The 15,504-nt window shown below is 41.0% G+C and overlaps 1 pseudogene; it reads left to right on the top strand.

The window, feature by feature from the left end:
• Positions 1 to 1,841: 1,841 nt before the first annotated feature.
• On the top strand, positions 1,842 to 6,567 carry LOC101970520 (MAP/microtubule affinity-regulating kinase 3-like; annotated as a pseudogene).
• The last annotated feature ends 8,937 nt before the right edge of the window (positions 6,568 to 15,504 follow it).

The following is a 15,504-nucleotide window of genomic DNA, read 5'->3' on the forward strand; positions in this document are numbered from 1 at the left end:
GTAGTAGTGCACCTTGCTCCAAGAATCCTTCTTGAAACTTCCAGCGTCCCATCCCAAAGAACCGGATTTATCAGGCTGCTCACCAGTCCTTGGCACTGAGGAATCGGAGTGTCTCCGGTCACTGAGCCTTCCTGGTCTGCTCAGTTACTCTCTCCCCACCTCGGAGTCTATGCTCCGGTCTCACAGCTTCTAGAATCCTGAACTGCTATTTCTTTGCTATATTTTTATTCACTTATACGATCAGTTAAGTTAAGTGAGTGCTTCTATGTACTCTGCAGCTTCCTAATTCTTAAATGGACGAAATAAAAGGCCTCCCTTAGACTGAGTCAGTAGTAAGAGGATACCTCTAAAGAAGAGTCATGGGAAGGAGTTGAGGTCTTCAAATTCTTCAGCTTCTCAGTTCCCAGCTTCCCACTGTTTTGGCAGCTGGAGGGACCCTACCCCACGAATACTCCACCCCACTCCTGTAGTCTCTGCTCTCACCTATCTCAGCCCATCCTTGGCCATTATTTTTTGTCTCCTGTCTCTTCATTGATTTCCTCTTTCTGTCTTCGGTTCTTTGTCTGGTTCGTGACATGAGTTTAACCACTATTCATGTGGTACCTTGCTGATGTCGACTCACCACCTCATTATTATTTCTCTTCCAACTCCTCCCCTTTCTCCCTCTCTTCAAGTAGCATACTAAGAACATCTTTTATTAATGTTTCTTTACACAGTTTTACATTCTTTATAGATACGTCTTTAAACACCATGCACATGTTTACATGACATTGTGGCGAATGAAAGTGCAGCAACACTGTTCTCAACTAGGAAAGTAATACTCCAGAAATTCTGTATACATGTTTCTATAAAACGCCGACTACCCAATTTCTCAGTATGCTTACTTAATTGACTTTTCTTTTCCTTCCTCTCCCATTTCCTGACAATTAAATTCACATTTTCTGCAACCTAATTTTACCTAGTAAAATATGTATGTCTCTTCATAGTATAGTTGAGTAAAACCAGAGATGAGGGGAACCATGATTGTGAAATAAAGTGAAAGAGAGAAATGCCCATTCCTCAGGAGCACCAGCCTTATGTTGGGATGTGTTTGTTATTTTATAGAATCAATAGGTACTGAAAACCTACCACATGCCAAATCACTGTAAATAGACCTGGGAGTAAGTAGACAAAAATCCAAAGCATAAACTTTATTCTTTTGGGACTTTCAATCTAGTAGACAAACATGAATGTAAGACTCACTTAAAATGTAAATTTGCCACTTGACAAGAGCTAAAATGGAGATATCAGGGTTCCTGCGTAAGGTTGGAAGAGATGAAGAAGCAGAACATTGAAGATGCGTATATGAGAGCATGGCACAGTGATGCACACCCAGAGATGTGGGAGGCTAAGGCAGGAGGATCACAAGGTCAAGTCCAGCCTCTGCAACTTGGGGGGGGGCTGCTTTAAAAAATGAAAAGGGCTGAGCATTCAGTAGTAGAATGCTTCTGAGTTCAATGCCCAGTACCAAAAAAAAAAAAAAAAAAAAAAAAAAAAGTGTATCTGAGGCAAAGAAGAGGAGCTTGGGGTCTAGTTCCAGGCAAAAGCAAGAGTGTGTACAGAATGTGTGCTCCAGGTTGGAGCTCTGTTCATTCCTAGAAGAGCAGGATGTCTGCCATAACTTTAGTACAAACAGCCAAGAGATTAAGTAGAAAAAAGATGCAGGATATCATAATATAAACCAGGCTACAGGTGGGATGTGGCTAGAGATGTTGGAGGCTATCAGATCATGGTAGACATTTAGGCCATATTAAATGCCCATAGATCAGATACTCAGGAGAATGAAGTAATAGAATTGCAAGATGGAGGTCAGCCTGGCCAACTTATAAAGGACTGAAGATGCATTTCAGTGGTAGAATGCCCTGTGTTAAATCTCCAGTACTTATCCCAACACATACACAAGCCCATAAATGATGCTCATTAATAATGTGTTGTATACATGCATGTCAATAAAAAGTTATGTTTGCCAGACCGGCATATGTTTGTGTTGGTATATTACATAATAGTAGCCAATTTTCACTGCTCAGTTTTTACATTCTCCGACTCCTTTAACTGCTCTATATAGTTTTTTTTTTAAAATTAAATCCTCTAACTCCCTATCCAGTAGCCAAGATTAAATTCCTCAATTTCCACCTGAGTACCTGCCATGCCCTGTATACCTGAACCTGAGAAACCAGCAAGGGGCATTAGGAAATTAAGAAACACACACACAGATATTAAGACCAAAGGCTGGGATCAGGTAGAGCACTGCTCTCTGATGAAGAAGCAGTTTCTAAAGAGTTGACCCAGCAAGTTTATTTATATAATGTTTCATAATCAAGAAGTACAGGACTATAGAAGCATTGTTCTTTGTGCACTAGAAAGTTACAAGGCTAGAAACATTCTTGTAGCCATTTCACTGCTGCAATGCTTAGAGCTTCCTGCAGCACTCCAGGATGCCCATTGTCTAAAGTTACTGTTAAGTGGGCAGGCTACAAAGTAGGAGCGTTGGTGAAACATTGTAGTTGTCTTGTCAAGCTTAGAATTCCTCTCTCCCCAGAGCTATGAGCCTGAGATCAAGGTAGAGACTGATAAGTCTCTTGCACAGAAACTTGGTGGGGGTGGGGGTTGGGAGGGTTGGGGGTATCACCATAACAACTGGGCATCCTGTACCCTTGCCTAGATACATTCCCAGGTAGCACGTATGCCACAGCTATGAAGCAGTCAGGGATCCCCCAATCTCAGTCACCACACTCCATAAGGACCCATATATTGCTAATATTTTGTGAAAACATTTTGATTCCCCAGTCTAATAGAACACTAGTGAGCCTATCAGGCATTCTAAGCACATCCAATGAATGTAGCAGTAGAGATTCCAGTTCTTCTCTGAACATTTGCACACTTGTGTGCAAAAACATACATATTTAGATAATCTGCAATGGCAAGATGGTGGATACATAATCCACCAGCATGGAATCTCAATTTCTGTAATTTTGAAGGTGTTTTTCCCTTTTATTTTTAAATTATAGTTGTAGATGGACAACTATATTATATTATTTTATTTGTTTATTTTTATGTGGTGCTGAGGATAGAACCAGTGCCTCAAGCAAGCTAGGCAAATGCTCTGCCACTGAGCTGTAGCCCCAGCCCCTGAAGATGCTTTTCTTTAAAAGTGACTGTGGGCTCTTCTTCTCCTTCTTTCTCCTCCTCCTCCTCCTCTTCCTCCTCTTCCTCCTCCTCCTCCTCCTCTGTCTGAACTGGAATCTCCAGGACTGTGAGCTAAATAAACCTTTACTCTTACAAGTTAATTATTTCAGGCATTTTATTAGAGCGACAGCTAACTAACAGAACCCAATTTTTTCTTCAACCTGAGGTTCTTTAGCACTGCTTCCTAGCCACTTAAACTGCTCAGCCATGACCAATCTTATATAATCTTATGTAGATTAGTTAAGGCATTGTTTCTGTAGGTTATGTGGAATCTTGATGTTCAAAGTTGAAGCTCAAACAAAGCAGGAGATGTTTTGTATTTCTTGTTAATAGCTAGGCAGTTGCTTTTTAGTAGAGTCTAAATATTGTGGGGTTTGTGTTATGGACATTTGACATGAAAATCTGTACTGATAGAACTTGAAGTTTGTGTAAGCTGAACCAGAAGTTTTGATCCCAGTGTTGTATATGCCCATTCTTTATGCAGTCAGTACCTTTATGATTACATTGACTGCATAGCAGATTATAGAATGAGAATCTTGGAAATGAGTAGACCTAGTACCACTTCTCATTTGCCTTTTGCTCTTAGACTTACCCAGAAGAAGAATAATTTTTACCTGGGCAAACATCTTTTGTTGTGGAAGGCACGTGAGGCTTTTTTTTTTTTTTTTTAACAATCTTTCATCTCCAACTCTTTCCTTGTTTCCTCTTCCCTTTACATGTCCTAATCCTGCCAATGGTACTCACAGACATTTATTAGCTTTGCTGATTGAGTAGATTTATGCGTTTATTTTTTCTTCTATTAAATCATCAAAAGACATTGAAGATACTCAATGATAAAGAACCTTATACATAGCATGCACACCTCACATGGAGCTGGGTGACTAGAAGTCACCTCCCACACTGGGTGCTCTGGAGGTATAGAAACTCCATAGCTTCCTGTGCAGATGAGCAGCCTCACATCAGAAACTATAGACTCTTGAAAATGATCAGCAAGGGGAACTTTGCAAAAATGACATTGACATGACACAGCCTTACAGGCAGAGAGATTGCAATAAAAATAATTGACAGGCTGTGGCCCAGTGGTGCACACCTGTAATCCCAGTGGCTTAGGATGCTGAGTCAGGAGGATCACAGGTTCAAAGCCAGCGTTATTAAAAGCAAGGCACTAAGCAACTCAGTGAGACCATGTCTCTAAATAAAATACAAATTAGGGACGGGGATGTGGCTCAGTGGTGGAGTACCCCTGAGTTCAATCCCTGGATAAAAAAAAAAAAATTGACAAAACTCAGTTGAATCTAACAATCTTCAAAAGCTCTTCAGAGAATTAAGAGTATGAAGATTTTTAATCATCCAAACATAATGAAGTTGCTTGAAGTCATTGAAACTAAAAAAACACTCTACTTAATCATGGAATACACAAATGGATGGGACGTATTTCCACATGGATGAATGGCGGGAAAAGAAGCAAGAGCTAAATTTAGACAGACCATGTCTGCAGTACAGTATTGCCACTAAAAGCTGATTGATCACAGGGAACTCTGTGGGATACCAACCTTGCATGTGACTGAGTCACTCCCGGGCTGGGTGATTGAGGCATCAGGCAGCAGATGCTGCTAGACTGCCCCACCCTTCTTGGGTTCAGGGATGGTATCTTCGTGCTTGGGCGTGCCTTCCTACAGCCCCATGGGTGGAGCTATGCTTACTTATTCCTTTGTAATATTACCCCTTGCCCTGTTTGGGATAGAATGTTCCATGAAAGTGCCTTTTGCATGTCCCCTTCTCTTACTGTGCCCTTGGGTGTGGCCTACCTAGATGTCAGTCAACCTGCTGACAGCAGACATCATGAAGCTAGCTAGACTCAGTCCCCTGAAACCTGACCCCTTGCCTCATTTGAATAGCTTCTCAATAAAAGGGGTCAGCACGTTCTCTCTCTCTCTCTCTCTCTCTCTCTCTCTCTCTCTCTCTCTCTCTCTCTCTCTCTCCCACACACACCCCGAACCCTTAAGGTAAAAGGAGCTGTCACAGCAACCCCAAAGAAAAAGGTATTTCTGTCTCTTGTGTGGTTATTTCACACAGCCCAGTTAGCCCAGTTCCCCTGGAGTGACCCCTAAGTGTTTTAGTCACGAATAAAACCTGGCAAAACTCAAGGCTGAAAATCTGTTGTTAGATCTGGATATGAACATTAAAATAGCAAGTTTGGGTTTCAGCAATGAGTTTACTCTTGGCAGTAAACTGGACATGTTTTGTGGTAGTCCTCCATATGCAGCCCCAGACCTCTTCCAGGGCAAGAAGTACGATGGGCCTGAAGTCCACGTTTGGCGTCTAGGCGTTCTCCCATACATCCCAGTCGGTGGGTCTCCTCCCTTTGGCAGGCAAAATCTGAAGGAACTTGGAGAGAAAGAGTGTTATGACAGAAATACAGAATCTCTTTCTTCATGTCCATAGACTTTGAGAACCTTCTCAAAAGCTTCCTGATGCCAAATCCAATTACTCTAGATACTCCAAAGCAAATCATGAAGGACAGGTGGATCAACACAGGGCGTGAGGAAGATGAACTTAAACCCTTTGTTGAACCAGAGCTAGACATCTCAGACCAGAAGAGACTAGATATTATAGTAGGAATGGGATATTCACAAGAGGAAATTCGAGAATCTCTCAGTAAAATGAAATATGACGAAATCACAGCTACATACTTGCTGAGGAGCAAATCTTCATAGGTGCGGCCAAGCAGTGACCTCAGGAACAGTTTCCTCACCACAAAGTACCAAGAAGTGTTTCTTCAATCCAGGAGCCCAGAGAGAGTACAGTGACCATGCTGGACCAGCTATTCCTTCAGTTGTGGCATATCCAAAGAGGAGTCAGACTAGCACTGCAGATAGTGACCTCAAAGAAGATGGGATTCCCTCCTAGAAATCAGGAGGCAGTGCCACTGGGACTACAGGAAAGGGAATGGCTCCAGCCAGTCCCATGCTTGGGAAGGCAAGTATTCCCAACAAGGTGGACATTCCTGAACAGCAAGAAAAGCCCGAAGTCTCCAGCAGTAGCACAGGATCTGGAGGGGATGGATGATACAGAGACATATTCACGTTTGCAGTGAGTAAACCACAGCACACAGATATTTAGTGATCCAGAATGGCAAGGAGAAGAGCACCATTCCAGATCAGAGAACTCCAGCTGCTTCAACGCACAGTGTCAGCAGTGCCACCTCCTCAGACTGAATCTTCTTCCCTAGGGGACTGCTGGTGGCAGCACTTCCCAGGAATCGCCAATTGCAACAGACAACGGCCCTTCTGCCTAGCGCAGCCTGTCCCACCAAGCCACGCCACTGTCCCAGACTTAAAGCAGAGGTGCCCCTAATCTTTTTTGTAAATTAACTTCAAAACTCACAAGAAGCCGCAACGTCTCTGCTGAGCAAAAGGACAAGAACGAAGAAGCAACAGCTCGCTCCCTGCGCTTCACCTGGAGCATGAGAACCACTAATTCCAGGGATTCCAGTGACATGATGAGGGAAATCTGCCAAGTGATGGACACCAATAGCTGCGACCAAGAGAATCTCTTTGAAGGAGGTCCGGTTCAAGCTGCAACCAGAGACATCATAACTTTCAAAAGTAGTTGCTTCCAAAATTGCCAATGAGCTAAAGCTGTAACCTAGTCATTATGGTGTAAATTAAGTAGCAATTTAAAGTGTTTTCCTGAACACTGATGGAAAGGTATAGAATAATGTTTGGCCTTTTCTAGGAATGCACGTGTGACCCCATCCCTTCATCTTGTTTCCATTGCTCTGGAATCAGCATGCTTGCACAGATCTCCTTATTGGTGTGAGGGGAAGGTGTGTGTGCAAGGAGTGTGTGTGAAATACCTCCTTATACTGGCAACCAGCATTGTTACTAGTGGGAGATCATTTGGTGCTAAAATATTACAATTGCCAAGGAAGAAAATACTGAATTACTGCTAAGAGTTAACCTTAAGACTACTTGATAATTAATACAGGTTTACAGTTCATGCCTGTGTTTGTTGTTTCGTGGTTTTTTTTTTCAGTGCAAAAGGTTTAAATTTATAGTTGTGAACATTGCTTGTATGTGTTTTCCTAAGTAGATTCACAAGATAATTAAAATTTTACTTTTTCTCAGTAAAAAAAAATGATTGTGGGATGGAATTTATAATCCTTTAAAATTCAGAATTATTTTAAGGCAGCAATATTAGATGTTGCATATTGACCTACTGAACCTAAATGATAGAGTTTCTCTCTCACAGCCCTGAATACATTGGAATTTATATATTCCGTTTTCTTTTTTTTAAAAAAAGATTTCTTAAAATGATGACATGTTATTCATTATGCTTAGCATTCAATGTATTCTTTGAGACCACTATCTAATCATATTTGGTTGGTTCAGTAGCTTGATTAGCATAACGCATCCAATTGAGAGTAGAGCTGAAGTGAATTACTTAATTCTATTAAATAAAATTGAGGAAAGAGATAGACCTGCTTCTTCTGTAACACGATTTTAATGAGACTGCTTAAGTTGAGTATGTTCTGCATCAAGTAAGGACACAAATCCCTTGAGGTTCTATTTCTGACTCTACCAGAGGCTTTGCTATTATTCCCAGAGCAAGATGAAACCTGTCACATTTTTTTTTCCATCTGCAAAATACAGGCAGTGCTTTTAGCTTTTTTTCATAGGAGTCGCAGGACTAATGAGCACCACAAATGACCTAGACCTATTTTGTGACTGCTATGCATCCCTATTCCTATATTTTCACAAGAAATGAGAATTTTCTAGTTTTTTTCCCTGAGGAGTTAATATAAAGCTAAAACTTTAAAATCTGGAATGTGTAATTGATCAGCTGCACTTTAAAATTCAGTTTCTAAATTTAAACAAGAGAAGAATTAAGACAAATCTTTCAAGTGATAATCAAAACTGTAAGAAGGAATTGAAGGGTTGCCTTACAAATGGAGGTGTATTTCTTTTACTTTCTTGGGAAAAAACTGTTTATTTTCAGTAAAATTAGCAAGAATATCTGAAATGCAGTATTAAATCTTAAGTTGAATGAGGCTGGGCTGGGAATGTAGCTCAGTGGTAGAGCATGTGCAAGGCTCTGGGCTCAGTCCCCAGCATCTCTCTGTCTCTCACACATACATTTAAAAAAAAAAAAAGTAACTTGCTGTCTTCATGGGAATTTACATGGGAAGATTGTGGCAATGCATTTCAGAATGACTCTTGATCATACAGAGATCTTTCCATCAATCCCAATGCACATTGTGTGTGTGTGTGTGTGTGTGTGTGTGTGTGTGTGTTGTGTGTTGCTAGGGATTGAACCAGGGAAAGGGGTACAAGCAGAAGAGCACATGTACAAGAAAAAAAAGACTAAAAGTTTCTGAGGGAAGGTGCCAGTCTTGCTTTATAACATTCCACTCTTGAGATAACTCAGTCTCTCTAGAAAGACATTAATACGTTCTTGAGCGCAATGACTAATCATCTCTCAAAGAGCCTACTTCCCAAGGCCACTAAATTGGAAATCCAATTTCACATGAGTTTTGGTGGGGACAAACCATAGCGAAACCACAGAACCATCCCAGGTAACTGTTACTGTCCTATATGACCATGAAAGAGCTCAGCTATTACTTCAGCAATTGGGTGAGACAGACATTATGGTTGTACTTGTTTTTGAAAGACAGAGTCCAAGTCAGGATCACAGGGAATAAAATCAACCACTCTAAAATATTGAGCTGGTCAGTGGACAGTGCTTCCTTCCCCAATCATATACTTTCCAAGTGAGCAAGTGTCCAGCAGAACAGCATGCCGGCTCCCTTCCTTACTGCTTCCCAGAGAAGGAGGAACATTTCTGCCTGGTGAGTTTGAAGAGTGAACAGAACAGGGAGGGCAGTTTCTTGCCATCTGCTATTAATGTTCATTACTTTGGCCCTTTAGATAACATTTATATAAAGAACTAAGGCAACCTCTGTTCATAAAATTCCTCAAGTCAACTCACTTCATTTCAGTAACTCAGAGAAATCACCATTTTCATGGATGCTGATTGTTTCAGTCAGTATTTTTTTTCTGCTGTGACTAGACAAGACCTGACAAAAGCAATTTTAGAGGAGGTAATGTTTATTTGGGGGCTTAAGATTTCAGAGGTCTTAGTTCTTAAAAGGCTGGCTCCATTTCTTGGGGGCTTGAAGTGAGGCAGAATATCATGATGGAAAAGTGTGGTGAAGGGAAGCCAAGAGAGCGAAGCTCACAAAATATGTACTCTAAAGGCACGCCCCCAATGACCCACTTCCACCAGCCACACCTTAACTGCCTACAGTTACCACCCAGTCAAACCCACCATCCTTAACAATAGCCAGACCACTCATTGGGTTAAGGCTGTTATAACCCAATCATTTCTCCTCTAAACTTTCTTGCATTGTCTCACACATGAGCTTTCGGAGACACCTCACATCCAAACCATAACACTGATATTTAGATAAAATTAGAAATAATATATGTCTTTTACTGTTTCTCAGGTTCTTCTGTACTCTTGATAGCAGTGGCTGTAGAATCAGGGTGAGTGGGAAAAGTGAAATGTTCTTACTTTACACCTTTCCAGCTGATACTTTTATTAAGACTTAGTGGTATGCAGATGTATCCTTAGACCCAGCCAGGAGCTAATATGTAATTTGATACTAAACAAATATTTGTTGATTTATTGAATCATCAAATTCAAAGTTGAATTGAAAATGTTGAAAAGCAATTTTAAGGGGTTTCATAATGCCTTCAATCGTTTTTCTGTAACAGAGTAGGTGACTTCAGGATAATCTGATCCAAGAGGTCTTATCAAGCTCCTTTTGGGACAGACCCATCATGGACAGACCCATCATTTTGTGGTTTAGATAAGTGGCTCCCAAAGCCTATGTACGAAAGACCTGCCCTGTTAGGTAGTGCTGTTGGGAGGTGATGGAACCTTTAGAAGGTGAGTCTTAGTAAAAAGTCCTTAGGACATTGGGGGTATACCCTCCAAGGGGACTGTAGGACCCCAGTTTCTTCTTCTTCCTTTCCTTGTCTTCTGGTCATGAAACATGGTTTGATCTGTCATGTGCCCCTGCCCTAATGTGCTGCCTTACTAGAGACCCAAAGAATGGGGCCTCTGGATCATGTCCTAGAACATCCAAAAGCATGAGCTTTAATAGTCTTTTCTCTTTAAAAAAAATTTTTTAGTTGTAATTGGACACAATACCTTTATTTTATTTATTACTTTTATGTGGTGTTGAGGATCAAACCCAGGGCCTCCCATGTGCTAGGCTAGCGCTCTACCACTGAGCCACAATCCCAGCCCCAAGCCTTTTCTCTTTATAAGGTCTTTGCCTCAGGTATTTTGTTATGACAGAAAACTAATACAGAGGCCAGGAATATTCAGTATTTGAGAAGTTTGAAGGTATTTGTCAAACAAAAGAGACCATTATCACATTATTTAGATCACACACACACACACATACACACACACACACACACACACACACACACACACACACACTACATAGAGATTTTGGATGGGACTAGTTTAAAAACTTAGAGACCATCCTGGGTCTTGATTGCCAAGAAAATGATATCACCAATCCTGGATCAGAAGCTCCAGCCTGTGTCCCATAATGGCTGTCATATTATGGTCTGTTTGGCTGTTAGCCTGTGCTTCATGGGTCCCTTTTGATTAAATATATATTTTCTGATTTTTTTGAGTTTTCACAACAGAAACTGCAACTGTCCACCTTGCTCCAGCTACATGCCCCCCTCCTCCAATTGTTCTCCATCTCCTTTCCTAGACTTCTGAGGACTCATGATCAGCCGCATGGGTGAAGTGCGGTCTGCACATCCCTTCATGCACTTAATCAGATGACAGGCATTTAGTGAGCACTGACTGTATACTGGGCCCTGAGTTTTGTGCCTGTGGATACAATAATTAAAACATGGTCCCAACTCTCAGAGAGCTCATGGATGAAGACTGTACAGGAAGTGATGTAGTGTGGCAACTTCAGGCTCTGTGGGAGACAGAAATGGGGCAGGGAACCAGCCTGGGAAGATTCCAGGAGCAAGGCTGCCTTCCTCAGGTCTGTGTGTCCTAGAAACACTCTGTTTATGAGTGGGATTCAGAGCCATGAGCAAATTCTATAATCAGACCAAAAGGCTTTGGAAGCTGAGCATGTTCCTGGGAGAGAAGAGTTATATGTGGGCTCTGGAGAGGAAGGAAAGTTCTGCAGACATTATAGAAAACATTAGGAGTATAGGTTTTTGGGCTTGAAAACACAATTCGTGGGGCTGGGGATGTGGCTCAAGCGGTAGCGCGCGCCTGGCATGTGTGCGGCCCGGGTTCGATCCTCAGCACCACATACAAACAAAGATGTTGTGTCTGCTGAAAACTAAAGAATAAATATTAAAATTCTCTCTCTCTATCGCTTTTAAAAAAAAACACAATTTGTACATCTTTACAGTGGTTACTTGTTGGCATTCTTTTAAAATTAGTCTTAGGGAATAAGGATGAAGTGGGGGAAAAGTCCATTGGCTAAAATTCCTTATAACACATCAGGAAAAAAAATTGTGTGTGTGTGTGTGTGTGTGTGTGTGTGTGTGTGTGTGTGTGTGTGTGTACGCACTGTAGGTGTTTTTGCCATCTTTCTGAGAAGGTTTACAGTTTCCCAACAAGCTTCCATCATCATAAAACACGCACTTGTATAGACAAGTTGAGGAAAAAGCCTGATTGACATTAATCTCCAATGTATAGCTGGGAAGGTCTTTTTGTTTGGTTTGTCTTTGAAGTGAAGATCAGAGGTGATTCTTTGTCACCCACAAAACTTTGATGTTTGCCTGCATACCGCTCACAGCCAGGATGTAAACCCCAGCGTATACCTGCAAGTCCACAATCAGTTTATGATTAGGTGGGAAATTTGTTAAGACCATAATTTGTTACTGCTCAGTTGTAACTTTGAAATATTCCTGGGCATCTGGACAGAAAGCTCCCTTGAGAACAGAAGCATTAACATCCATTAACAAAGGCAACTTAAACAAACAAACAAACAAAACACAGTTTAACTGGGAACAAATGCTTCAAAGTGGCAGCGAAAGGATTTGCTCTAGCACAGTTGGAGGTAGGGAGTCAGGAGGTGAGTCTTATGGCTGGGCATGCTGGACAAAGCCTGGGGTTTTGGAAGAGGACAAGTTCAGCTTTGAATCCAGCTTCTGCCACTTATTAGAGGTATACCCTTAAGCAAATCACATCCTCTCCAGGGTCTTCAAGAATAAAATTAAGATAATAATTTTATTATTTTTTAAAAATATTTTTTAGTTGTTAATGAGCCTTTATTTTTATTTATATGCAGTGCTGGGGATCGAACCCAGTGCCTCGCACAAGCTAGGCAAGCACTCTACTACTGAGCCACCACCCCAGCCCAAGATAATAATATTAAGATAAAGTGCTATTACACATTTGAGGTGCCTAACTATAAGTAGATGGCTAAAGTGGTAGATGTGGGATTTTGAGCACAATGTTCATTCCATAAATTTTTTATTCTTAATGTGCCATGAGTTTTAAGTGTATAAAAATGTCCTAAATGCCTTACCTTACCCAGCTCTTCCTGATATGATTTTGGCTTGTGTCCTTCCTGATTTCCATAGAAAGCCAAAGATACCAGAATATGACTCATCAAAGGATATGGTCGAGGCCTGGTAGAGAACCCAAGGACCAAACCTCAAAATTCCATACAGCCCTATAATAATTCCCATGTTATATTGACAAATGCACAAATGATTTGTGGTTTTTATTAGCTCTCTCTTACAAATACTGTCCTCTCCTGAATTAAGCCTGACATATACAGAGGAGTGAAAGTAGAATGGTCCTCCAATCTGAAAAAAAAAAAAAAAAGTCCTACTGTGCCCCGAAGCTTTAAGAGAAAAGAAGGGGGGATTGATGAAGGAGGAAAACCACTGCCCAACAAGCAAATACACACACACACACACACACACACACACACACACACACGCACACACCCATCCATCCATTCATCCATCCATCCATCCATCCACACACCCACCCACCCATCTGTCCACTTGTCTACTACCAGATGCAGGAAGGATACAGTGATACCTCAGCTCACTGAGGATCCTTGAGGTGACTGATTTGCTAGTTAGATTGCCTTCATATCTGATGAGCAAAAGAACAGCATTTCATCCCAAACATATGCCCATTTTAGAAAATTTGGAAAAAATATAAATAAGTGAAGAAAAGCCTAATCATCTTCAACCTATTTCCTTGAGATTATTACCATGAACATTTTGATGTATCTCCTTAGGATCTTTTATGTATGTGTGTGTGTCTAACAGTGAAATCATGCAATACTTATTTTTTCTGGTTTTATTCTTCACTCAATATTATATCATAGGCAGTTGTATATGCATTAAAAGGTTTAAAATATAATTTTCTGTGGTTGCATGATATTCCATTCTATGGATCTATAAAATTAATTTCTCCTAAACACTTATACTGCTTTTCTCTTATGTTTTATTATTGTAATGACTACTACAATGATGTCTTTAAACTTAAACCAAAAATTGTTCCCAAATCTCCAATTTTTTTCCTCAGAAGAGATTTTTAAAAGTGCAAGTTTCTGGATCAATGGAATAGGGAAGTTTTGTGGCTTATGCCAAATTGCTTTCAGAATGGAAAAGATTCCATTAAAGAACATTTGAATAAATTAAGCAAGAGTTGCTTTCAGTGGTTCTAGTGATGGGTAACACATTCCTGGCTGAATCGTGGTGTCTTCTTACAGGGCAGTGTTTGGACACAGGCTTTTTTAAATGGTAGGTTTCAGAGGGTGACTTTGAACATTGCCACATACAATGAACCTTGTTTTAGTGCTTCTCTTTCCCCTTTTCTTTCTTCTCACTTCTCTCATTCCCTCTTACTCTTCTCACACACAGCATTTCAAGACCCACTCCTCCCTCTACTCCTCCATGAATGCTAGCAACCTGTATTAATGAGTCAGTGGGCATCCTTTCATAATCCTCCTCATGCACACAAAATCAGACACACATTTGTCTATGTACACACATACACAAACACACACATCTTATTGCTTCATGGAAATGATATTCAGGACACTCTTCCCCGTAGACTAAATAGGAAGCAGTGTCTCTGGTGGTGGGTTTAGCAGTGGCTTCCTGGCCATCATGGTGGCGGTCCACTTAGAACCACCAGCTCTAGTTCTTTCAATAATTGGTGCTTTGCTACAGTTTGGATCTTGAGTGTCCCTCAGAGGCCCATGTGGCAAAGGCTTGCTCCTGGGGAGGTACTGTTGGGACTTTTGGAGGCTTTGAGGAGTTGGGGCCTAGTGGGAAGTCTTTGGGTCACTTGGGGTGTGCCCTTAAAGGAGATAATGGAGCCTCAACCCCTTCCTCTTGCTCTCTGTTACTTCTCAGGCACGAAGTGAGCAGTTTTGTTCCACTGCTCACTGAGCCATATGAGTCACATGGGTCCAGAGCAAAGGGGCCAACCAATCGTGGACCGAAACCTCCGAAGCTGTGAGCCAAAATATAGATCTTCTTTTTACAAATTGATTATCTCAGGTTTTTTTTTTTTCTGGTAATGGAAAGCTAACAAAAATCACTTTGATTTCTTCTTGAAATACCCAGAGGAATTCATTTTCCTGCACTGTATTCTCACTGACATACCTTGTTTAATACATCTTTTATCTTGTAATTCCTGGTATTCAATTCCTTTCTAATTGCTTTGGTCTGTTATAGCTGTTATAAAAAACATCACAGACTGAGTGGTTATAAACAACAGAGATTTGTTCCTCACAGGTCCAGAGGCTGAAAAGTCCACCATTGAGGCTCTGGCAGATTGAGTGTCTGGAGAGGCCCTGCTTCTCACACGTAGCCTTATTCCCACTCTAAACTCATGTGGTGGAGGAAGCAAGGGACTCTATCCAGAGCCTTTTTTTTTTTTTTTTAAATCAGAGCACTAATTCCATCCATGAAGGCTCCACCCTTGGTCCAACCATCTCCCAAAGTCTTTACCTCCTTATAACTATTAGGTTGGGAGTGAGGATTCCAACATAGGAATTTGGGGGGAACATAAAGCAGAGGGAACATAAAACATATCACAGCATAATCAACTTAGAGTTATCTGTCTTTTCTTTACCTGAATTCAAGTACTTTTTTTTTTTTTTGCCAAATCCCACCATTGCTATATGTTAATGTTCTCTAAAATTCTTGCAAGTCTGATGGGCATAAATGGACATTTTTATAC

Source organism: Ictidomys tridecemlineatus, chromosome 9 (genome assembly GCF_052094955.1).
Source record: "Ictidomys tridecemlineatus isolate mIctTri1 chromosome 9, mIctTri1.hap1, whole genome shotgun sequence".
NCBI classification, from domain to species: domain Eukaryota; kingdom Metazoa; phylum Chordata; class Mammalia; order Rodentia; family Sciuridae; genus Ictidomys; species Ictidomys tridecemlineatus.